This window comes from Ahaetulla prasina, chromosome 4 (assembly GCF_028640845.1).
Source record: "Ahaetulla prasina isolate Xishuangbanna chromosome 4, ASM2864084v1, whole genome shotgun sequence".
Lineage (NCBI taxonomy): Eukaryota > Metazoa > Chordata > Lepidosauria > Squamata > Colubridae > Ahaetulla > Ahaetulla prasina.
The window spans coordinates 67,997,879-68,023,043 of record NC_080542.1 but is presented as its reverse complement, the minus strand read 5'-3'; positions in this window follow the sequence as shown (position 1 = coordinate 68,023,043).

Sequence of the window (25,165 nt, the reverse complement as noted above, 5' to 3'; positions counted from 1 at the left end):
GATTTTCCTGAATATCAACAATCTATTAATGGCCCAGTTTTTGGAACTGCAATAGTATATTTCTTGGGTGGTCTTTGGTTTCAGAGATCTAAACATGGAAACCTATTGGGGAAATATGACGCTTTCACACTGGGAGTTAACCGAGAGTCTAAAATAATTTGTATTCAGGAAGCAAGAAGAGAAATAAAATATTGAGTCATTCGGGTCCCCATAGGCTCACAGTAGGAAATCCTTGATATTCTTATTCCACAGAGACTGTTAGTTGGAGGTGGGGTGGGTAGAATCTACAAACAGACTGGAAGAAGCAGGGGAGGAAGAACTGGAAAACACACTTCCTGTCCAAGATTTCCTTTTTCCATTTCTTACTGTCAAGTGCCCTCTAAAATTGAATCTCAATTTTAGCTCAGATAGCTTCCAAGGACTATCTGAATAACGGTGGGGATAAAGACACAATTGGGAGAATCAGCTACAGCAGAAATATAAGAAATAGGTATAGGGTGAAGCATCCTTTTCATTCATTCACTCACAGTATCCTTTGCATCTGAACGTAGCTTTCATCTAATAAAAAGGGTTTGTTTCTCATATTAATTCCTTCCTGAAAAAGGATATTAAACATACAGTATTGTAGAGACTGAGCCATCTAATTGTTAATACTTTTAACCATTTATATACATTATTTAAAAAATAACTGGCATGCTTGTTAAAAGACAAAATTGTAGGCAGAAGCCAATATGTTTCTAAACATTGGCCCTAGCCCCCTCCTGCAAATAGAAAAATAAACGTTCCTTTCATTCTGTCATCATATCCTAATAGAGTTAATTTGCTTCTAGAAAATTAACTAGATTAATGTTTAACCATAATAAATGTTTTAATACTATAGCATGATATCAATGTTTCTCATTTGGGATTATACTGTTCAGCAAGCTAACATATAAGGTAATGGAAAGGCATTCTACCTGGTTTGCAGTTGATCAAAAATAGATATTAGCAGAGATGAGTGAGAATTTCCCTTGGTTTGTGTTTTAATCCAAATTACCTAATCCACATTTCCTATTGGCAAAACAAAATGCAGCTATACATCTTCAGCACTGGTTGTGCTGACACGTCTTAGTTACATCCTATTTGAACAACTCTAATGTACTCCACATGGACTATTGTAATGCTGTTCAAAAGGCATTTGGAAACTTCTATTAGTCTGGAATTGAATGGGCAAACAAATGACGGGGTAACTTCCTTGGAGCATTTAATTTAGTTATTGGAGCATTTAAGTCAGTTTAAAACAATTTTGCTGTTCCTGAACACAATTTAGAATTGTGGTTATGACATTTTCTCCCCCCCTCCACATCCTGAGGATATTTGATCTATTTTTATATTCTTTTGGTGACATTTCTGGATTTTCTAATGAGGTAGGTATGAAGAAATCCAGTTTGTTGTAGTGGTTAAAGTATCACCACCCAGAGTTGGGACACCAGGAGTTAAAGTCCTACCTTAGGCACAAAGCCACCTGGGTGATCTTGGCCAGTCACTTTATCTGGCCCAAGGAAAGAGGCAGTAGCAAACCACTTCTGAAAAACCTTGCTAAAACAAGGCTTGTTGGGCTTGTCCAGGCAGTTACCAACTGACTTGAACTGATCAAACAATTAATTAAGTAGGGTTTTTTTCTTTTATTCCAGAGCCTTTTGGGACTCACAATCAGCAAAACGCCAGACAAATTTTCTGAACAATTTAATTATAGTCTTCCATAAAAGTAAATCTGGGCTTTGAAACATATGACCAGTGGAAATAGTGGAAGTGCAAGAAAAGGTTTTGGTTGATGAAGTTCTGAATTATTATATGCCTCTTTTTAATCAAGTAAAAATGTTGCTATCAACCTTGAGTATCATTCTTTAATTAAAAGCTGGCTGTGTATAAATTCCATTATTGCAACGAATAATCTGTCCAGATGTCACTTTGTCCTCTTTTTTGGCAGGAACATGATGGCTAGTGCCTGGTTAAAATACCACAGGTCACTCTTATAGTAACAAGGATATTTCTTTGAAGAAAGATATTTTTTAATCTCATGGGACTTTCTGGCATCTTTCTGAAAGATAGGGACTTTTGAGTCAATTTTAGGAGTAATCAACTAATTACCTCAATAGGTTTAAGCACATCTCCAGCAGTCTTGTTCCCATTTTTAAAATGCCAATTCAAGAATCTCTAATCATTCAAGAAATGATTGGTGAGTGAGTATGAAGTACAAAGTAATTAAAATATCATTGCTTAGACTCCACTCTGCTCTGCCCTTCCCAACCACTATGGCTTTTTGTCCATTCCCATTGGCTGTAGGAGATGCAGGCAGGTCAAGAATGAAGAGGAGAGGAAAATGAAAAATGCTATTGTTATCTGTTCTTTCAGTGGGTTGAAAAAAAGATGTTACATGATAGTTGTAACATGAATAAAGGATTGGTTGAAAACACGAATAAAGGGGACAATTGTAGCCTTATCTATTTCTAAGTTTTGGCACTCAGATTGGTGCTGTTTTTATAATGTTAGCATTTAAATTGAGCTACTCTTTTTTTGTAAATGCTCTGCTGGTTTTTTTGTTTGTTTGTTTTAATTTGATTTGATAATATTTTGCTTGTACAAAATAGAATAATTGTAGATTATTATTATGGTTCAATGGTTTTAAGTGAAAACTAAAGGCTTAAGATATAGAAGGAAAGCTGGGCTACTACACAGCTGAGCTACTATCCAGCTGGGCTACTAGCTAATGAATATTTAACAATATTCTTTATCATGCAACACTACAGATAGTCCTCAATTTACAACCAAAATTGAGCGCAAAATGCACATGTTGCTAAGTGAGACATTTGTTAAGTGAGCTTTGCCCCATTTTATGAGCTGTCTTGCTGATTGTTAAGCAAATCACTGCACTTGTTAAATTAGTAACATGGTTGTTAAGTGAATCTAGAATTCCCTTTGACTTTGCTTGTCGGAAGGTGCAAAAGGTGATCACATGACCCTGGGTCATGGCAACCATCATAAATATAAATCAGTTGGTAATCAAAATCTCACTTTTAATCCCATGACATGCCGTAATGGTTATAAGTGTGGAAAACTGTCATCAATCACTTTTTTCAGTGATATTGTAACTTTGAACGGTCATTAAACAAACTGTTGGAAGTCAAGGACTATCTGTATTATGCTTCTGAAGACTGCATGCTTGTAACAAATAAAACATCATTTTAATGTTCTGCCTCTAGAGATAAATGTGTGATTACTATTAGACTTACTAATAGTCTATATGAAGCTTAATTTAATTGAATAAGATTTAGTCCATTTTTTACTTTATATTTCTTATATAAATTTCTTAATTAGCAGCTGATAGGATACTATAATACTTTTAAAACTAAGAATTCTTTAGTTTTTATTCTTTATTTTTACTGTTCAGAAATAAGAACCACTGCTTAGGTATCCAAAGTGAAAACTGAGGGAAGGTCAGGAAACATCCAGTGGTGGGATTCAGCCAGTTCGCACCCCTTCGGGAGAACCGGTTGTTAACTTTCTGAGCAGTTTGGCGAACTGGTTGTTGGAAGAAATCATTAGGGCAGAGAACCGGTTGTTAAATTATTTGAATCCCACCACTGGAAACATCCAATATCTACATAATTATAATCAACAGAATAACAAAGTAGGAAGAGATCTCTTAGTCCAACACTCTGTTTAAGTAAAAAACTCTTTCCCATTTCAGACAAATGGTTTTCCAATCTCTTTTTAAAAACCTCCAGTTTTGGAGCATCCACAATTTCTGAAGGGAAGTCGTTCCACTGATTAATTGTTCTAATTGTTAGAAATTTCTCCTTAGTTCTAGGCTTCTTCTCTCCTTCATTAGTTTTTATCCATTGCTTCTTGTCCTGCTTTTAGGAGCTTTGGAAAATAAGTTGAACCACTTTTCTTTATGGCAACCCCTTAGATATTGGAACACTGCTATCATATCTCCCCTGATCCTTTTTTTTTCATCAAACTAGACATACCCAATTCTTGCAGTTGTTCTTCATATGTTTTATCCTCCCTCTTTGTTGCTCTTAACATAACATAACATCAGAGTTGGAAGGGACCTTGGAGGCCTTCTAGTCCAACCCCCTGCCCAGGCAGGAAACCCTACACCATCTCAGTCAGATGGTTATCCAACATTTTCTTAAAAATTTCCAGTGTTGGAGCATTCACAACTTCTGAAGGCAAGTTGTTCCACTTATTAATTGTTCTAACTGTCAGGAAATTTCTCCTTAGTTCTAAGTTGCTTCTTTCCTTGATCAGTTTCCACCCATTGCTTCTTGTTCTACCCTCAGGTGCTCTGGAGAACAGCCCGACTCCCACTTCTCTGTGGCAGCCCCTGAGATATTGGAACACTGCTATCATGTCTCCCCTGGTCCTTCTTTTTGTTAAACTAGACATACCCAGTTCCTGCAACCGTTCTTCATATGTTTTATCCTCCAGTCCCCTAATCATCTTTGTTGCTCTTCTCTGCACTCTTTCTAGAGTCTCAACATCTTTTTTACATCGTGGCGACCAAAACTGGATGCAATATTCCAAGTGTGGCCTTACCAAGGCATTATAAAGTGGTACTAGCACTTCACGTGATCTTGATTCTATCCCTCTGTTTATGCAGCCCAGAATTGTGTTGGTAGATTTTCAACATCTTTTTTATATCATAGAGACCAAATTATTATAATTGAGTGGGGGAAAGTCATAATAAATTCCACACAAGTACTGAATATGCTCACTGCCCCCTAAAACTTTGAGAAAGTTCTGCAAGAAGTGTGTTTGATCCATTTTAGTATTTAGTTGTTCATCATGCTAAACTTATTCATATTTTACTGAGTTCTAATATTAGTTTGGATAGTTTAAATGATAGGAATAATCTGAAAAGAAACAGTTCTATTACCAATATTGTTGTCCTAGTACTAGAAGTTCCCAACAACAAAAATTTAGATCATTTCTGGTCAACCATATTTGGATCAATACTTCCTAGAAACATTACATAGCAGTTCATTGTGATACTTGCACGACAACCCTCTCACTGTTTCTGGTTATCTTTGTAAGGCAAACAGCTGCCAAATGCTGCTAACATTTCCAGACTTTGGGGTGGGGGGAATGCATCCTCACTCCAGATTTCTTATGCATTGAATCCTTTCATGTGATTGACTCTTATGTTCTCAAGCTCTTGTGACATCTGTTGTGTGACTGCAGCTTTTTGCTAGTAACTCCCACCCATTAATCATCATAAAATAAATGTACCATTCTATAAATTAAAATCAGGCCTCCTGACTTGAAACATCAGTAAAAAATTATTTTGAAACATCTGATTGTGAACCAAGGTTGTAATAATGCTATCAGTAGACTGAAACTATAAAATCTGAAGATATAGTATAATTCAATTTATCTTGTATAGTACATTTCTCTCTCTTTAAGTCAAAAGCATAGTTAAGAGAATCCAAAATTAATGATTTTCAATAAAACATATTTAAAAGAAAAATGATTGGTCATTTTCACCATATTATATTTTTCTTTGTAGAAATATAATGTTCAGCGGAGACTCACAATCAGGACCAAAGTCCTGATTGCAATATAATATAAATTGCAACAAACCTATGATTATGTATGCAATACTGTTTCAGACCAGAGTGAGAATTAATATGATCAAGTGCTGTTCTAGAGTTCTAGTTCAGTCTATTTGATAACAATCTAATTTGCTGTTTTTTTGATGGAAAAGAATTAGTTTATGTGCAATTCTACTTAGAACGAAGGTGCCAAACTGGCAGCCCATGGGCCGGATGCATCACATGCAGGCCACACCCACCCTGCTCCACAAAGCTAAAAAAGTCACAATACATCATGTGATGCGATTAAGTTTGACACCCATGCCTTAGAGTATTTTCATCCCAGATACACGTGACTTAGGAAAATATATTAACATGAAGCATATGCACAAATTTTTAAATACAATCATTTCCTTTGCTTTTCCAGTATTCAATATGTACCGTATATACTCGAATATAAGCCGATCCGAGTATAAGCCGAGGTCCCCAATTTTACCCCAAAAACTGGGGTAAACTGGGGACTCGAGTATAAGCCGAGGGTGGGAAATGAGGCACCTACGGTTGAAACCCTCCTCCCTCAGCTGAGAAGGCTGGCGGCTCCCCGCCCGCCTCTCACTGCACCGGCAGGGCTTCCGTCCGGTAAAATGTGAAAAAAAGAAGAAAAAAAAACTCGAGTATAAGCCGTATATACTCGAGTATAAGCCGAGGGGCTTAAAAAAAAAAAAAAAACTCGAGTATAAGCCGTATAGACCCGAGTATAAGCCGAGGGGACGTTTTTCAGCACAAAAAATGTGCTGAAAAACTCGGCTTATACTCGAGTATATACGGTACTTTAAGTATTTTATAGAAAGGTTTATTCATGGCCCAGTTAAATAATTCCTCTATCACTCATGCATAAAAGCTAATCCTTTTCAAAAAGAAGAAGCACTTAGGAACTAGGCCTTTTTATGGCTGAATGTTCACATACAGTTTGAATGTTCACTGTGACACAGTTGGTTCATATTACCATCTGGCGACTACTTCAAACTTATAAACAAGCTCATGGACTGAGAATAAACCCTACATTTATTAGAAAAGTATATGTTAATATATGATTTTAAAAAATGATTTCTCTCACACACAAACACATCATTTAGTATATTCTCAGACTGGAATACAGTGTTGCAGGCTAACTCTGCATTCCATTGCCAGGAGGTCAATTCTGACCCGCTCAAGTTTGACTCAGCCCTTCATCCTTTCAAAGTCATTAAAATGAGGACCCAGATTATTGGGGGCAATATGCTGACTCTGTAAACTGCTTAGGGAGGCACTGTGAAGTGGTATATAAGTCTAAGTGCTATTGCTATTAAGGTAAATTTCAAAGGTAAATTATTTGGCAAAAAAAAAAAATTCCACTCTTATCTTTTTCATAACTATATAAAATGTTTTCCTTTAGCTGAAAGAGCAAATTCCCAGTTACTATACGTAAAGCAGTAGTTTTGAGAAGCAATATAAATCTTTTAAGAAAAGGATTTCAATGAAGAACTTTTCCTTTCTGAAAATCATACTCTATGTTCCCCACTCAATTTCAAGTGCCCTTGCTCAACTAGAGCTTGGCTGCATTTCTTTAGGGGAGATTTTTCAGTCTCAGGTTTTTGCTGAAACAAATCCTCTCAGTTGAAATTGTTTCACTTCACCTAGGCGTTTTGTCTTCTTGAGGAAGCAAACCAGTGGTGGGTTTCTACCAGTTTGCCCTGGTTCGCACTCACAGTTCTGAACCAGTAGTGAAGGTAAGTGGAACCCACTACTGAAGCAAACTCACTCTGAGGTAGCATGTTGCGGCCTCTCACTCCAGGCAGAACAATTTCCCAGCCTAGATAAAGCCTTAATCAAACAAAAAGAGGGTTTGAGATTTAGAACTATAAAATAACAGGGCTAAAACAGTTATCTCCATTTTATGGTGAAGTTGCAGATTCCCCATTAGCATAGTTAATTCTTAACTACATTTGTAATATAAAATGTTTCAAACAGAAGACTTTTAACCTTGGTTCAGTTTGGTATACTACTTATTGTGGAAACTGTAGGGAAATATACTATATAATAATTTTATATATACTATAGAACAATTTTAAACATTTTTGTTCACGCTCAGATAGCAAATCAATAATCCATATATATTTATGCTGCCATTTGTGCCATTGCATCTGACACTCTTAAACCTGATTATCAGAAACTCTACTTATCTCTCCTAAAAAACAGGAAGCAGCAAGTGAAACTAGGCAGAATCGCATCAGATACCTGTACAATTAGCACAGGGGGTCCCCAAGTCTGTATGCTCTCTCCTCTTCTCCCTGTATACCAATGACTGCATTTCTAACAATCCATCTGTTAAACTACTGAAGTTCGCAGATGACACAACAGTGATCAGTCTCATTGGAGACAATGATAAATCTGCATACAGACGGGAGGTTGAACAACTAGCCTCATAGTGTGATCAGAACAATCTGGAAATGAACACACTCAAAACCGTAGAAATGTTGGTAGACTTTAGGAGAAACCATTCCATACTTCCACCTCTTACAATACTAGACAACACAGTATCAACAATAGAGACCTTCAAATTTCTAGGTTCTACCATATCACAAGATCTGAAATGGACAACTAACATCAAAAACGTCATCAAAAAATCACAACAAAGAATGTTCTTTCTGCGCCAACTCAGAAAGCTCAAACTCCCCAAGGAGCTGCTGATACAGTTCTACAGGGGAATTATTGAGTCTGTCATCTGCACCTCCATAACTGTCTAGTTTGGTCCTGCAACCCAACACGATAGACACAGGCTTCAGAAGATAATTAGAACTGCAGAAAGAACAATTGCTACCAACCTGCCTTCCGTTGAAGAGGGCTGTGAAAATATTTACAGACCCCTCATATCCTGGACATAAACTGTTTCAACTCCTACCCTCAAAACAATGTGATAGAGCACTGCACATCAGAATAACTAGACACAAGAACAGTTTTTCCCCAAACTCTATCACTGTGCTAAACAAATAATACCCTTAACACTGTCAAACTATTTACTAAGTCTGCACTACTATTAATCTTCTCATTGTTCTCATCACCCATCTCCTTCCACTCATGACGATATGACTGTAACTTTGTTGCCTGTATCCTTACAATTTATATTGATATTGTTTCCTGATTGCTTATTTGTACCCTATAACTATCATTAAGTGTTGTACCTTATGATTCTTGATAAACGTATCTTTTCTTTTCTTTTATACACTGAGAGCATATGCACCAAGACAAATTCCTTGTGTGACCAATCACACTTGGCCAATAAAAAATTCTATTCTATTCTATTCTATTCTATTCTATTCTATTCTATTCTATTCTATTCTATTCTGAAGAAATTACTATCTTCCACCTGCAAGACCTAATTTGGACAATCTCTATATAGGTTGTCAGGTTTTTAGCAATAATTACGGCCTGCAGAAGGCAGGTGATATTTTCTTGTTATTGTTTCAGGTTTGCTTGTTTTCTTATATTTTAAATTTTTTACTATATTAATGTGCTTATATTTTATATTTTTATTCGTGTTTTATTGGTCTGAAGCCGTAAATGAAATGAATGACTATTTTTTGATTATTATATTTGTGGTGAAAATTTTCTAAATATCTACAGTTTTGATTCAGTCAGAATCATATCACAGGGAGAAAAATTCCATGCATCCAAATATGGATTTATAAAATTAGAATCCTCCTGTATCAGAAAAGATATTTCTTTTGAAACATGTGTGCATCTTTAAAGTAGTTTGTGATATGGGAAGATTGGAATAAACAAAAGTGTGAGTGCACTGGGCTACAGTTTCGACTACTGAATTTAATCAAAGCTTTGATTTTTTTTTCTATTTTAATTCTTGGCAAATGCCATTTGTTTCTAAACTTGTTTATGTCATTTGCATTCCTCAGTGGAATGTCTCCTTTATAAACCTGTTTGCCTTTTCTTGACCATTTATGTGGAAGCAAGACATGCACATTGGTTAATGTGGTTGATACGATGTTGTAAAGATAAACAGATATAAATATTCTTGTTTCTGCTGAAAATGGCAGCACTGTTAATTAATAAAAGAGAGGAAGTCACTGCTGCTTTGCATGAAAATTTGTGGGATGAATGCCCATTGTTAAATTAAGTTCATTCCCATTCTCTTTTGAGAATTTTTTTCCGCTGCAGTTCCTGCTTCAACTTTTGTGGATGGATGTCAGCCAGCTTCATGATTTACAATCTTCAAAAGCTGCCTCTGCCAACATGTGGATCTTGTCAAGGTGTTCAGTGGTGTTTAGGGAGCTTTAGAAGTAAATCCTGTCTTTTACACAAATTCATTTCCCTCTATTCCCCCTTCTCCTAGCCTTAATTTGGCTATGGCCTTGGCTTCTTTGTTCTTTCATGACTAATATTGCCATCTGTGACCATTACATATTGACATAGCAATGTAACATATGAAACATAGAAAACTTAAAAGTTTTTATTCATCTCAACATTTGTTGCTTAAAGCAGGGGTCTCCAACCTTGGCAACTTTAAGACTTGTGGACTTCAACTCCCAGAATCCCTCAGCCAGCAAAGCCAGCAAAGCCAGCAAAGTCCTATCAAGGTTGGAGACCCCTGGCTTAAAGCAAGAACCCTTTTTGCAATCACCTGAAGCCCTCCCAGGTTTCTTCAGATCTCTAATATGCTGCACTACATCAACATCTTTTCCTATTGTTATTTATTCCAAATGGAAGGTCTTTTTGCAGAGATAACTAGTTCCACTGGTACTGCATGAATACCTGCAGTATTAGTCTTTACCTATTATTGTTTAAATAAAGAAAAAAAAGTGTGACATTTAACTTAGCTGCTGTTAGTAGCAGATATATCTATGATCAATCCAAATCTATTCTGAGATAAAATCCTACAAAGGACACTAGCTGAACCACTTACAAAATTTAATTATGACAGCTGCCTCCAGGAACTAGGTTCTGGTCTAGCAACAGTGCAACAGCCAGAGATGAGTCCATTTCTGTGTTTAAGGAATCTATAGGGTGGAGGAAGGATAAGAGCAGGTGCAAGAAAACATATTCTAACTAAATATATTTTGAAGCTGATGTAATGCAAGGTGGACATTTGAAATCTCTGTGTAGATCTTGCATTTTTCCATTTTATTCCACAGGATAGATAAATACAAATGTTGACCTGATAATCAAGAGTCTCAGCCCTTGATATATCATATTGTATTAATGTGTTGGGTCAATTAAATGCTTTATTCTCTTAAAACCCAAGTAGCAAAAACACTAGTATAAGGGGACAGCTAACAGATTACCAGGAATGGAGGAAAATTGCTCCGATACCCTGAATTCACTATAATATAAATGGCAATTTGAAGAGAAAAGGAACAGTTATTGCATTGTTGTTTATTTCCATGCTGCCCAGAATGAATAAAAGCCATGTGAAAGTTACATTATATAAAACCAATATTCTCCAGGATAGGTATGACTGGATTTCCCAGATTTTTCCACAATTCTACCTGTTGCTGAGAATTATGGGAACTGAAAGCAACAGAACCTATCAAGCATTCATGCCACCTCATGCAATGTCAATTTATTTAGCTAGAAAAAAATTGCTTTAATTACACATAATTCCTAGTTATGAATGGGTATAGAAAAATATATTTTATTGAAATCAATAAGATTTATCTCTATTTTTCTTTGTTCTTACTTAATATTATTTTATATTTTAATGAAAATCATATATACCATTATTTTCCAGCACTGCCTTAACTCTCTTGGGCATAAAGTTCACTAGAGCTTCACAGGTTGCCACTGGAGTCCTCTTCCATTTCTCCATGACGATGTCACAGAGCTGGTGGATGTTACAGACCTTGTGCACCTTCAACTTCCATTTTAGGATGCCCCACAAATGCTCAATAGGGTTTGAGCAAGCATGGAGATATGCTTGGCCAGTCCATCACCTTCACCCTCAGCTTCTTTTGCAAGGCAATGGTCATTTTGGAAGTGTGTTTGGGATCGTTATTATGTTAGAATACTGCCCTGTGGCCCAGTCTCCAAAGGGAGGGGATTATGCTCTGCTTCAGTATGCCACAGTACATGTTATCATTCATGATTCCTCAATGAACTGTAGCTCCCCAGTGCTGGCAGCACTCATGTAGTCTCAAACCATGACATTTCCACCACCATGCTTGACTGTAGGCAAAACACACTTGTCTTTGTACTCCTCACTTAGTTGCCACCACACACACTTGACACCATCTGAACCAAATAAGCTTATCTTGGTTTCATCAGACCACAGGACATGGTTTCAGGAATCCATGTTGAAGGGGTGGGAGGTTGCTTGTCTGCAGCAAACCGTTTGCTTTCTTGTGCATCATCTTTAGAAGAGGCTTCCTTCTGGAATGACAGCCCTGCAGACCAATTTGATGCAGTGTTTGGCATATGGTCTGAACACTGACAGGTTGACCTCCCACCCCTTCAACCTCTGCAGCAATACTGGCAGCACTCATATGTCTATTTCCAAAGCCACCCTCTGGATATGACACTGACCATGGGCATTCAACTTCTTTGTTTGACCATGGCAAGGCCTGTTCTGAGTGGAACCTGTCTTGTTAAACTGCTTTATAGTCTCAGCCAGCATGCTGCAGCTCAGTTTCAGGGTCTTAGCAATCTTCTTATAGCCTAGGCCATCTTTATGTAGAGCAACAATTCATTTTTTCAGATACTAAGAGAGTTCACTGCCTTGAGGTGCCATTGCTCCCAGAAGCATGAAGCTGAAGCCTGAAGATGATGAATGTGACTTCGTCGAAACGTCGCCAAGACACTTCCAATTTTACACGGGAGAAAACCCGAATAACCAAAGACCTACATACAAACACCCGCGAAAACCTCAGAAAACACACACACACACACACACACACACACACAGAGAGAGAGAGAGAGAGAGAGACAGACAGACAGAGTGGGGTGTGTGTGTGTGTGTGTTCAGTAAGATTTAACATACAGCATAATGTGGGATGGGCAGTAAATAAAAAAATCTGAAAGTTCTAAGAGGAGACCTGAATAAACTACAACTCAAACAATCAACATGGCAAACAGTTCTCTTATTCATAATATTTTTGTGAAATGTTAGACCATGGAAATGCTGAATGACTCATACGGCAAGCTTTACTTAATGTGATACATTAAGTCCTGAACATGAGAAACTCCCTTTGCCAACTGCATGAGAGAAAGACTTGGTTTTCCCATTGTATTCAGTGTCCCAGCCCACTGGGTTATGTTTCTAATATTCCTATTTTTTCAAATATAATGTACCTAGGGTCAAATTGAGAAGATGAGTACCTTACCTTGAATGGACTAAAAATAAATGCAGGATAAATATCAAATAAATATATAATCAAAGGGTCTATTTTTTTTAATGAACTGCCCAAAATCTTTTGCAGCATTGATTTAAGAAGAATATGGACTGTATTTGTTTATATAGCCCTGACTGATTCAGTGAATCTGAACTTTGATAACAGTGTGTTTGGGGGTAGAAAGGGAAGCAGACAGAAGAATTTGTATTAATTCTTCAGACATTTCTGAAGAAAGACCAAAAATGAAATAAATATAGCCAAATCTCATGAGCTTCCTGACAGTGCTTTATCTTGAGAAGTTGGCATATAGTTGGACTATTTTCTTGGAATCACATGATAACTGCTGACTAAGAAAATTAGGAGTATTCTATAGCATTCAAACTTAAAGAAACATATCCCCTTACAGGTTTTGTGTTATTACAGTTTATTCAAGCTAAAATAATATTAAAAAATTATCTTAAGAGTATAATGAGAAATTATCAATGAACTGAGAAATTACAAACATGAACACAGTTCATGCACATGGGCTCACTGGATTGTTCCCACACAAAAGAGTTGCTCCAAATGGGTGGATACAGAAGGCTCTCAAGGGCTGCCACAACAATGTAAAGGGTTAACTAATAAACACAGTCCCATGCATATGCAGAACATATGAGACGATTTTTTTATATAAATATTCAAACTTCATCAACATTTCTGGGTTATCAGTTGCTATGTTTTCTTTAGAGTAGTAATTTCTTCATTCTTATATTTGCTGTGAAATAACACAATAATTTGGGTCATATGTTTTGGCATAAAATTATGGCTCAACCGATGTCAGAGTATTTTCTTGACTAAATTGTTAAACAAATTGTCAGGTATTTGCCCAGAAATGTCCAGATATTTCTACAGGGTTGCTGGCATTTTGATGGGAGGAAGGGGGGAGGAATGGTGTGATCTGTATATGAAGTTTCTTTTTCTGTTTCCTGCATTACTATGCTAAAGTTTCTGTTTCCCTGCAATGATGTAGTGGGGGACGGGTTTGGTTAGCATTGCTTTAAATGGCTGGTTTTAAGTGAGAATCTTCAGTTCTTGCTTAGATCTCTTGTTATCACAAAATACAAGCTGCTTTTGGAACAACTACAGTTTCAAGAGTCCTGATTTCTTGGGAAGATTGGAGAGGCAAGACCTTACATTAGGCAAGAACTGAAAACTGGTCAACCCAGAGAGATAATGTCTGCCCAGGGCAGTGACTACGAAGAGGCCGAAGACGGGGGCGAATCTCACCCCCAAAATCTCAATTGAGGCCCTCAATGCCTAGATTGAGGAGAACATTGCCTCAAGCACCACTGCTAAGCTGAGGTGGTCCATCGGTGTTGGGAAGATGAAAGGCTGGGATGGCAAAACCAAAGATGTCACCCTCACCCAAGGGAACCAATGACCTTGTTAGAAGCAGGAGATGGGAAACCTTTACGACAATGATGAACTGGAAGGAGTCCCAGACCAGCCCAACCAACTCCTGAGGGAAGCCATGAACATCACGACAAACTTCTCCTAAAACTAAAATCCTACAGCATCTCCGGACCCCTCCATAATTGGATAATAGCATTCCTGTCAAACAGAAAACAAGTAGTCAAAATAGGCAGTGCCCTATCAAATCCTGTTCCTGTCAATAGTGGCGTTCCCCAAGGCAGCGTTCTTGGATCAACACTCTTCATATTATACATTAATGACCTCTGTGACCATATTATAAGTAATTGTGTTCTCTTCGCCGATGATGTTAAACTATTTAACACTACCAACAATACAGCTACCCTCCAAAAAGACCTTGACTTTGTGTCGGAATGGTCAAAAATTTGGCAACTCCAAATCTCAATCAGCAAATGCCCTGTCTTACACATTGGAAAAAAGAATCTAAATACAAGCTCATGGACTTTACCTTGTAGATGACACCACCCCGTTAAAGAACTTGGAGTTTTCATATCAAATGATCTAAGTGCCAAAGCCCACTGCAACTACATTGCAAAAAAGGTTTTAAGAGTTGTAAACTTAATCCTGCATAGCTTCTTCTCCAGAAACACTACAGTACTAACCAGAGCATATAAAACATTTGCTAGACCAATTCTTGAATATAGCTCGCTTGTCTGGAACCCATACCTCATTTCGGACATTAATACAATTGAGCGTGTCCAGAAATATTTTACAAGAAGAGTTCTCCACTCCTCTGAATACAGCAAAATACCTTATGCCACCAGACTTGAAGTCCTGGGTTTAGAAAATTTAGAATCCGTCGCCTTCAACATGACCTGAGTTTAACTCATAGAATCATCTGTTACAATGTCCTTCCTGTTGAAGATTACTTCAGCTTCAATTGCAACAATACACGAGCACACAATAGATTTAAGCTTAATGTTAACCGCTCCAATCTTGATTGCAGAAAATATGACTTCAGTAACAGAATTGTTAATGCCTGGAATGCACTACCAGACTCTGTGGTCTCTTCCCAAAATCTCCAAAGCTTTAACCAGAAACTATCTACTATTGATCTCACCCCATTCCTAAGAGGTCTGTAAGGGGCGTGCATAAGAGCACAACCATGCCTACCGTTCCTGTCCTAATGTTCCCTTTAATTGTATCCAATTTGTATAGTTATTACATACTTATGCTTATATATGTGCTTATATATCGTATAGTTATTTCATGCTTATGCCTATATATACTGTTGTGACAAATAAATAAATAAATAAATAAATCATGAGGAAAGCCATCTATGGCATGTGGATCCAGGATCCCAAACTTGTTCTGCAGGCCAGTTAGGAGTACAAAAGGGGACAACTGATGAACAACAGGGGATTCCCAATCCTTGGGGCATTGGCTGAAACTGTGGGAACTACTGATGAACCCATTTCCACCATGAAAAATCTTCCCAGTCGCAAAGCTTGCAACTCAATGAGAGAGGCTTCCACCCTTAGAATGGAAGGTGCCCCCTCTTGTCATCAAATTTGACTGGAATCCTCAGAAACTGACATTTTTCCTCACACACATACTGACCTAGATGCAGGAATATGAGAGAGATCTCCCTAAATAAGGTGCCAAAGTCAAGGTTGTCGCCCTGGCTCTAGAAGGATCAGCTGCACATTGTTGTGTCTCGTCCGCTTTCACCACAGCCGGGGCCTTCTTATCTGCTTCCGAACGTTGAAGAATGTCCTAGTATGCCTCCCGGCCCCAGCCCTGGCTCCATGCCCAGACAGTCTGAGGAGGAAGAAGTACCTCCAGCCCCCAGCTCTGGCTCCATGCCCAGGCAAACGGAGCAACTAGACCCCTCCCCCTCCCCCACAGCATGTGAGCCTGAGGGAGGTCAATTACCAACAGCTGCAGACTGGAGTGACCCTCGCTTCAGAAGAATTGATAGGCGGTGGCGACAGAAGGAAGGGAGGGGCAGGCCTGGATAAGTGCTGAGTCATGGAGCCACACCCCATGGCCTATATAAAGGATCTGCTTTCTGGCATTCTCTGAGTCAGGCAAAGTCTAACATATCTTGCTGAAGTCACTTTCTGGTCTCCTGCCTGCCTTGAGAACTTTGCTAGGACTTTGGCAGAGCTGCAGAGGCACGCCTGATTCGGATTTCCCTGACCCAGCCGTCAGTGGAGGAGTGGGACATGACACACATTGGATGATGAGCCTCCATAATGCAGAAGCACTGCAACTTCAACTGTTTCATGACAGCCCTGAGATGGAGATTTGAGGACCATCTAGTTGGCCACAAACCCATACCTCACAAACTAGTCCTGGAAGAGATCCCTACCAGAAGGGAGAAGGGAGGAAATAAAATCTTGCCAAAGCTATGCTCAGCCGCCTGCTTCCATTGTGGAAAAGGAAGGTCACCCCGTAAATCTGTGAGAATGTCCACCCAAAAGGGAGAGAAGCAGGTCAGAGTGAAACCCTCAAAGCCACCACTGCATTCTAAAGATATCGTCCTGAAGAACCATGCAGTCATTGAATTCCCGCTGGAATCAATTATGGTGCAAGGTACTCCAACTCCTACAGTGGAGCAATCCAGTCAGTCAGAGAGTGACTACAAAGACTCTTTGGTGAGTGGGGTTATCGAATCCTTTACAACTATCACTGGTTATGGCAAACCTCCTTCCCAGGCTGAAGGAAATCAACAACTGGCAGATGACCTGAACGTGTTTTACTGCAGGTTTGAAAGGAAACTACAGCCACCTATCTCCACAATCCCCATTCAGACACACCAACAACTGCCAAGCTTCCTACAACTGATCCCATCTCAGAAACACCAACAAGAGCCAAAATTCCTACAACTGACCCCATCCCATTGGGTTCACAACCCCTTGTGATCACAGAAAAGGAAGTGCAAAACCTATTTCATGGACAAAAGCCAGGAAAAACTCCAGGCCCAGCCAAGATAACTCTTTCTTGCTTAAAAGTCTGTGCTGACCAATTGGCCCCCATCTTCACCCGCAATTTATCTTCAATTGCTATGTACCTTCTTGCTTCAAATGCTCTACTATCATCTCAGTGCCGAACAAGCCCACTATCAAGGAACTGAATGACTACAGACCCGTTTTTCTAACATCTGTAGTTATGAAAACCTTTGAAAGGCTAGTGCTGTCTCACTTGAAAACCATCACGGATCCACTGTTAGACCCCCTGCAATTTGCATACCAAGCAAATAGATCAACAGATGATGCTGTTAATATGGCTCTGTACTACATCCTATAACATCTTGAATCTCCAAAGATCTACACAAGCGTCCTCTTTGCAGACTTTAGTTCAGCATTCAGTACCACCATTCCAGACTCTTTCTAACTAAGCTAAACCAGCAACAGGTTTAGACATACTAGTAAATGGATCATAAGCTTCCTAACATACAGGAAGCAGCAGGTGAAGCTAAGCAGAATCACATCAGATACCTGTACAATTAGCACAGGGGCCCCAAAAAGCTGTGTGCTCTCCCCACTTCTCTTCTCTTTATATACCAATGACTGCATCTCAAATTTATTTATTTATTTATTTATTTATTGGATTTATAAACCGCCCTTCTCCCGAAGGACTCAGGGCGGTGTACAGCCAGGATAAAAAAGAACAATATACAGTTAAAATACAATTAAAAAACTTATTATACAGTATGGCCGAAATAATTAAGAATTAAGAATCTAAAACCCCAATTAAAACTAGAGAAAATTTAAAATTTAAAATTAAACAATTTAAGAAAGCCCATACGAACAAACAAATATGTTTTCAGTTCGCGGCAAAAGTCCGAAGGTCAGAATTTAGCGTAAACCAGGGGAGTTCGTTCCAAGAGTGGGGCCCCACAGAAGGATCTTCCTCTGGGGCCGCCAGCCGACATTGTCTGGCGGACGGCACCCTGAGAAGGCCCTCTCTGTGGGGCGTCTGGTCGGTGGGAGGCATGAGGTAACAGAAGGCGGTCCCGTAAGTACCCAGGTCCCAAGCCATGGGCGCTTTAAAGGTGGTTACCAAGACCTTGAAATGCACCCGAAGGCAACAGGAAGCCAGTGCAGTCTGCGCAGGAGAGGTGTCACATGTGAGCTACGCGTGACTCCCTCTATCACCAGCGCAGCTGCATTCTGGACCAACTGAAGCCTCCGAGTGCATCTCAAGGAGCCCCATGTGAGAGCATTGCAATAATCCAGGCGGGAGGTAACCAGGCGTGGTGACTGTGCATAGGGCATCCCGATCAAGGAAGGCGCAACTGGCGCACCAGGCGAACCTGGTGAAGGCTCTCCTGGAGGCGGCCGCCAAATGATCTTCAAGCGACAGCCGTGCATCCAGGAGAACACCCAAGCTGCGCACTCCCTCCTTTGGGGCCAATAACTCGCCCCAACAGTCAGCTGCGGCTGCAGCTGACTGTATCGGGTGCCGGCATCCACAGCCACTCCGTCTTGGAGGATTGAGCTTGAGCCTGTTCCTCCCCATCCAGACCCGTCGGCCTCCAAACACCGGGACAGCACTTGACAACCGTTGGGGTGGCCGGGGTGAAAAATACAGCTGAGTATCATCAGCGTACAGTTGATATCTCACCCCAAAGCCACTGATGATCTCACCCAGCGGCTTCATATAGATGTTGAACAGGAGGGTGAGAGAATCGACCCCTGACACCCACAAGTGAGGTGTCTCGCGGTCGACCTCTGCCCCCTGTCAACACCGTCTGCGACCGGTCGGAGAGATAGGAGGAGAACCACCGATAAGCGGTGCCTCCACTCCCAATCCCTCCAACCGGTGCAGCAGGATACCATGGTCGATGGTATCGAAAGCCGCTGAGAGGTCTAGTAGGACCAGAGCAGAGGAATAACCCCTGTCTCTGGCCCTCCAGAGATCATCCACCAACGCGACCAAAGCTGTCTCCGTGCTGTAGCCGGGTCGGAAACCGGACTGGAGCAGGTCTAGATAGACGGCTTCATCCAGGTACTGGGGTAGCTGCCGTGCCACAGCACTCTCTACAACCTTCGCAGTGAGCGAAGGTTGGAGACAGACGGTAATTACCTAAAATAGCTGGGTCCAGGAAGGCTTCTTGAGGAGGGTCTCACCACTGCCTCCTTCAAGGCAGCAGGAAAACTCCCTCCAACAAAGCGTTGGTAATCCCTGGAGCCAGCCTCGTGTCACTTCCGGGAGGCCAGCACCAGCCAGGAAGGCACGGGTCCAGTAAACATGTCGTAGTATGCAGCCTCCCAGCAACCTGTCCACGTCCTCGAGTCACAGGGTCAAACTCATCCCAAATAACCTCCACAAGACGCGACTCCGCCCTCCCACCTGGATCATCCCAATTTCGGTCCAAGCCGTCCCGGGCTGAGCGATTTTGTCGTATAGATAACCACTAAACTCCTCGGCACGGCCCTGCAGCGGGTCATCCGCACCTCCTGATGAAGGAGGAGGCGGGTCACCAAAACAGGCGGCCGGGCGGTTATCTGCCGGCGCAATGAGGGTGGAAGCATAGGAACACTCGCCTCCCTCATTGCCACTAGGTAGGTCCTAGAATAGGATCTAACTAGTGTTCGATCAACTTCTGAGCAGCTGGACCTCAGACGCTCTCTAGGCGTCTTCTCCGGCGTTCATCTCTCTCAGCCCCTCGGAGAACCAAGGGGCGGGTGAGGCCTCGCGGGTCAGAGGCCGCAAGGGCACGACACGGTCCAAAGCTCCAGTCGCGGCCCGTTCCCAGGCCGCAACTAGCTCTTCAGCCGTGCCGTGGGCCAGGTCCTCAGGAAACGGCCCAAGCTCCGTCAGGAACCTCTCCGGGTCCATCAGGCGCCTGGGGCGGAACCAACGCATTGGCTCCGTCTCCCTGCAGTGGTGGATAGCGGTCCGAAAGTCTAGGCGAAGGAGAAAATGATCTGACCATGACACCGGTTCTGTTTCTAAGTTGTCTAATACCAGATCATTTCGCCACTGACCAGAGATATAAATCAGGTCCAGTGTGCCACCCCCTGTGTGCGTGGGGCCATCAATTACCTGGATCAGGTCCAAGGCCGTCATGGAAGCCTGGAACTCCCGAGCCGCTGTCGATGACAAGCCCGTCGATGGCAGGTTAAAGTCCCCCATGACTATCAGTCTGGGGGTCTCCACCGCCACCCCGGCGAGTACCTCCAACAGCTCGGGTAGGGCTGTGGTCACGCAGCAAGGAGCCAGGTACGTGATCAACAAGCCCATCTGATCACGATGGCCCCACTTCACAAAGAGGGATTCACAACCGGCAATCTGAGGAACAGTGGCCTCCCTCGGCTCTAGACTTTCTCTAATGACAACCGCTACCCCCCCACCCCTACCTTGGACTCTCGGCTGATGAAATGCTCGGAAACCTGGTGGGCATAGCTCCACAAGGGGAACCCCCCCCCTCCGGGCCCAACCAGGTCTCCGTAATGCCCAAATGATCCATCTGTTAAACTACTGAAGTTTGCAGATGACACAACAGTGATCAGTGTCATTCGAGACAATGATAAATCTGCATACAGATGGGAAGTTGAACAACTAGCCTCATGGTGTGATCAGAACAATCTGGAACTGAGCACACTCAAAACCATAGAAATGGTGGTAGACTTTAGGAGAAACCCTCCTATACTACCACCTCTTACAATACTAGACAACACAGTATCAACAATAGAGACCTTCAAATTTCTAGGTTCTACCATATCCCATGACCTGAAATGGACACCCAACATCATCAACATCATCACAAAAGCACAACAAAGAATGAGCTTTTCTGCTTTCTGCGCCAACTCAGAAAGTTCAAACTGCCCAAGGAGCTGCTGATACAGTTCTAAAGAGGAATTATTGAGTCTGTCATCTGCACCTCCCTAACTGTCTAGTTTGGTCCTGCAACCCAACACGACAGACACAGACTTCAGAGGATAATTAGAACTGCAGAAAAAAACAATTACTACCAACCTGCCTTCTATTGAGGACCTGTGTACTGCATGAGTCAAAAAGAGGACTGTAAAAATATTTACAGACACCTCATATCCTGGACATAAACTGTTACAACTCCTACCCTCAAAATGACACTATAGAGCATGGCACACCAGAACAACTAGACACAAGAACAGTTTTTTCCCTGAATGGCATCACTCTGCTAAACAAATAATTCCCTCAACACAGTCAAACTAGTTATTAAGTCTACATTACTATTAATTTTCTCATCATTCCTATCACCCATCTCCTCCCACTTAAGACTGTAACCTTGTTGCTGGTATCCTTAAGTTTTATATTGACTGTTTCCCTATGACTGTCATTAAGTGTTGTACCTTATTATTCTTGACAAATGTATCTTTTCTTTTAGGTACTCCGAGAGTGTATGCATCAAGACAAATTCCTTGTGTGTCCAATCACACTTGGCTAATAAAGAATTCTATTCTATTCTATTCTATTCTATTCTATTCTATTCTATTCTATTCTATTCTATTCTATTCTATTCTATTCTATTCTATTCTATTCTAAGCTTTTACAACTCTTATAGAATTGTAAATTCCGGTAATGGGGAGAAAAGTGAGACTTACGGTATTGCTAGATTCACATTGCACAAGAAACCTAATAAGCCCGACTCTGATCGAGGAACTGGGCATTCAACCAAGGCCACTAAAAACCCCAGTCTCGTTCTGCCAACTTGATGGGTCCATTGCAGGGGGTGCCCCAGTTTGGCACTGAACCACTCAAACTAACAATGGTAAATCACTCCGAAACCATTGCTTTCATTGTGACACCAGGGATGGCCTGGGCCCAAGTTCTGGGTCTAGCCTGGTAAAAGAAGTGGAACCCAACAGTGGACTGGACAGAGGGGACCCTCCAATTCCCTAATGATGAATTAATTCAGAACAAGGAACCCCACCAGACTGAAATACCGCAGAGTGAGGAGGTAGCTGCAGTTATGGCAAATGGACCCCTACTGGGTGTCCCCAGGGGATTTGATGGACGCTCTCAATGAAGCTGCCTAAGATGAACTCCCACCCATAGGTCTACGGATTGTGCCATCATGGTTTTTCCAGGGCCATACTACCTAAGCCAAAACTTTATGCTATGACACCCCGGGAACTGGATGAATTGCAGCAATTCATAGACGAATTCCTCAAGCGTGGGTTCATTGAACTGGCAAGACCCAAGGTGGCCACCCCATCCTGTTCCAGAAGGATGGCTTGTTACATTTATGTGTGGATTATAGGAATATAAATGCTATTTGCAAGGAAAATCTTTATCCCCTACTCTTAATAAAGGGCATACTGGCCCATCTGGAAAAGGGGAGAATTTTTTCTAAATTAGACTTGTGAGAGGCTTATTCCCAGATCAGGATCCAAGAAGGGGACGAATGGAAAACAGTGTTTAATTGTCCACTAGGATGTTTTCAGTTCAAGATTTTGCCATTCCGATTCCAAGGGGCTCCTGCTATTTTCATGCACCTAATTAATGAAGTGCTGCATGAACACTTGTATAAGGAAGTTTTGGGTTATCTTAATGATATATTGATTTATACTGAAACTAAGACTCAACATGTGAAATTGGTGTGAGAGGTTTTGAAGAAATTAAGGGCAGCTAATTTGTTTGCCAAACTTTCCAAATGTGATTTTCACCAAGATAAAATAGATTACCTAGGATACAGAATCTCTCACCAGAGAATGGAAATGGACCCCGCAAAAGTCACAGCAGTCCTTGAGTGGGAAATCCCCTGTACTCACAAACAATTGAAGGCCTTCCTGGGTTAGCTAACATTTATAGGCAATTTATCCCCTTTTTTGCCCAAATAGCATTGCCGATTACAAATCTGTTAAAAACCAAGGGGGTAGATAGACTGAAACCTAGCCAACCACTGAATTGGACTATAGGCTGCCAAGTGGTTTTTTAAAAACTGAAAAAAACTCTTTTTGGCTGAACCTCTAGACCCAGAATAACCATTTGTAATCCAGGCCAATGCCAATGATGTGGCAGTTGGTGCTGTTTTACTCCAGGAGAATGAAGAAGGCAAATTACAACCATTTGCATACACCTCTAGGAAATTAACTTAAATTGAACAGAGATGGGCAATATGGAAAAAGAAACCTTTTGCAGTTAGTGGGCACTCCTAACTTGGAGACATTTCTTGGAAGGAAGTAAAATACCTTTCCAAGTATGGACCAACCACAGGAACTTGGAAGCATCCAAAACTCCATGGAAAATGTCTCCAAAACAAGTTCGGTGGGCACATTACATCCAATGGTTTAAATCCACTTTGAAGTATTTATCAAGAGGGAAAAACTTTTTGACAGATGCCTTGTCCAAACTATCGCAATACAACAGTGTTAAGGCGGAAGTAATTAAGCCCATGATCCCAACCTCCCAAGTAGCAGCTAAAGTCATCACATGCTCTCAAGTGAAGAACAACCCCTCCACCTTAGACGATGCCACCACCACAGATTTTAAAAAATCCTTAGAAACAGATGAGTGGTTTAGTGCCAATAAACATACTTGCATAATAAAAGAGGGTTAGCCTGAGTGGAAAATAAGCTATATGACCCAGCTAGGGAAAGGCTAAGAACTATGCAAGTTTGTCACAATTCGAAATTAGCTGGTCACTTTGGTTATGTAAAAACATTACATTTACTGAAACAGAAATTCTAGTGGCCCCCATTAAAAAGTGACATAGAAAGTTATGTAGGAAGCTGCCCCATTTGTGCTGCCATATTGGTCTACCCCAGATAGAAGCCACCTTCGATAGTAGCCCTTCAGCGCTTAGCGAGCCTGTTTCTCCATCACATCTAACACCTGCATGGGATACCACATCGCATTGTATCGGGCAGGGGGTTCAGTTCAGCACCAGGTTCTGGAGGGACTTCATAAGGTTGATAGGATCCTGACAAGGCTTAAGCTTGGCGTTTCACCCTTGCACCAATGGAGCGGTTGAATGAGCCAATGTCATGGTGGAATGCTACCTGCGGTGTTATGTGTCATACCAGCAATCAGACTGGTCAGGCCTCCTACCATTCACAGAGGTGGCCTACAACAATGCAGTACACCACAGTACTGGCTTCTCCCCCTTCCAAGTGGTCTACGATATGGAATTCCCTCCCATCCAAGAACTAGAGCCAAAACCCCAACCCATAGAGATCCCAAGAGAGTGGGCAGAGAAGATACAGAAGGTCTGGCCTAGAGTGAAATCAGCTTTACAGAAAGCTTTAGAAGAATATAAACAGCAGGCTGTTAAAAAATGGATGGATCACAAGCAGGGGTGAAATCTAAAAAATTTCCCTACTGGTTTTGTGGGCAAGGCTTAATTGGTGGGCATGGCAGATGACTGGGTGGGCATGGCCAAAAGCAATAAATAATAAAAATAATTAACAAAGAATAAAAAACAATAAGAGGTACCAAAAACCAACTTTCACACTTTACACACACACAGCACAACACAACACAACTGGCTCACACACAATGTAAAAGCAGCTGCACTTCACACTTCACACAGCCACAAAAAGCTCAAAAACCAACTTTCACACTTTAAACACACAGAACTCACACATACACACACATACACACATACACACAAAATGCCACATACAGCTTTCTGAGATTTTGTGGGTTTGTGTAGTTAGAGTGAAATACAACAGAAACACACCAAATCTCAGAAAGCTGCACAAATATTTTATTTTATTTTATTTTATTTTATTTTATTTTATTTTATTTTATTTTATTTTATTTTATTTTATTTTATTTTATTTTATTTTATTTTATTTT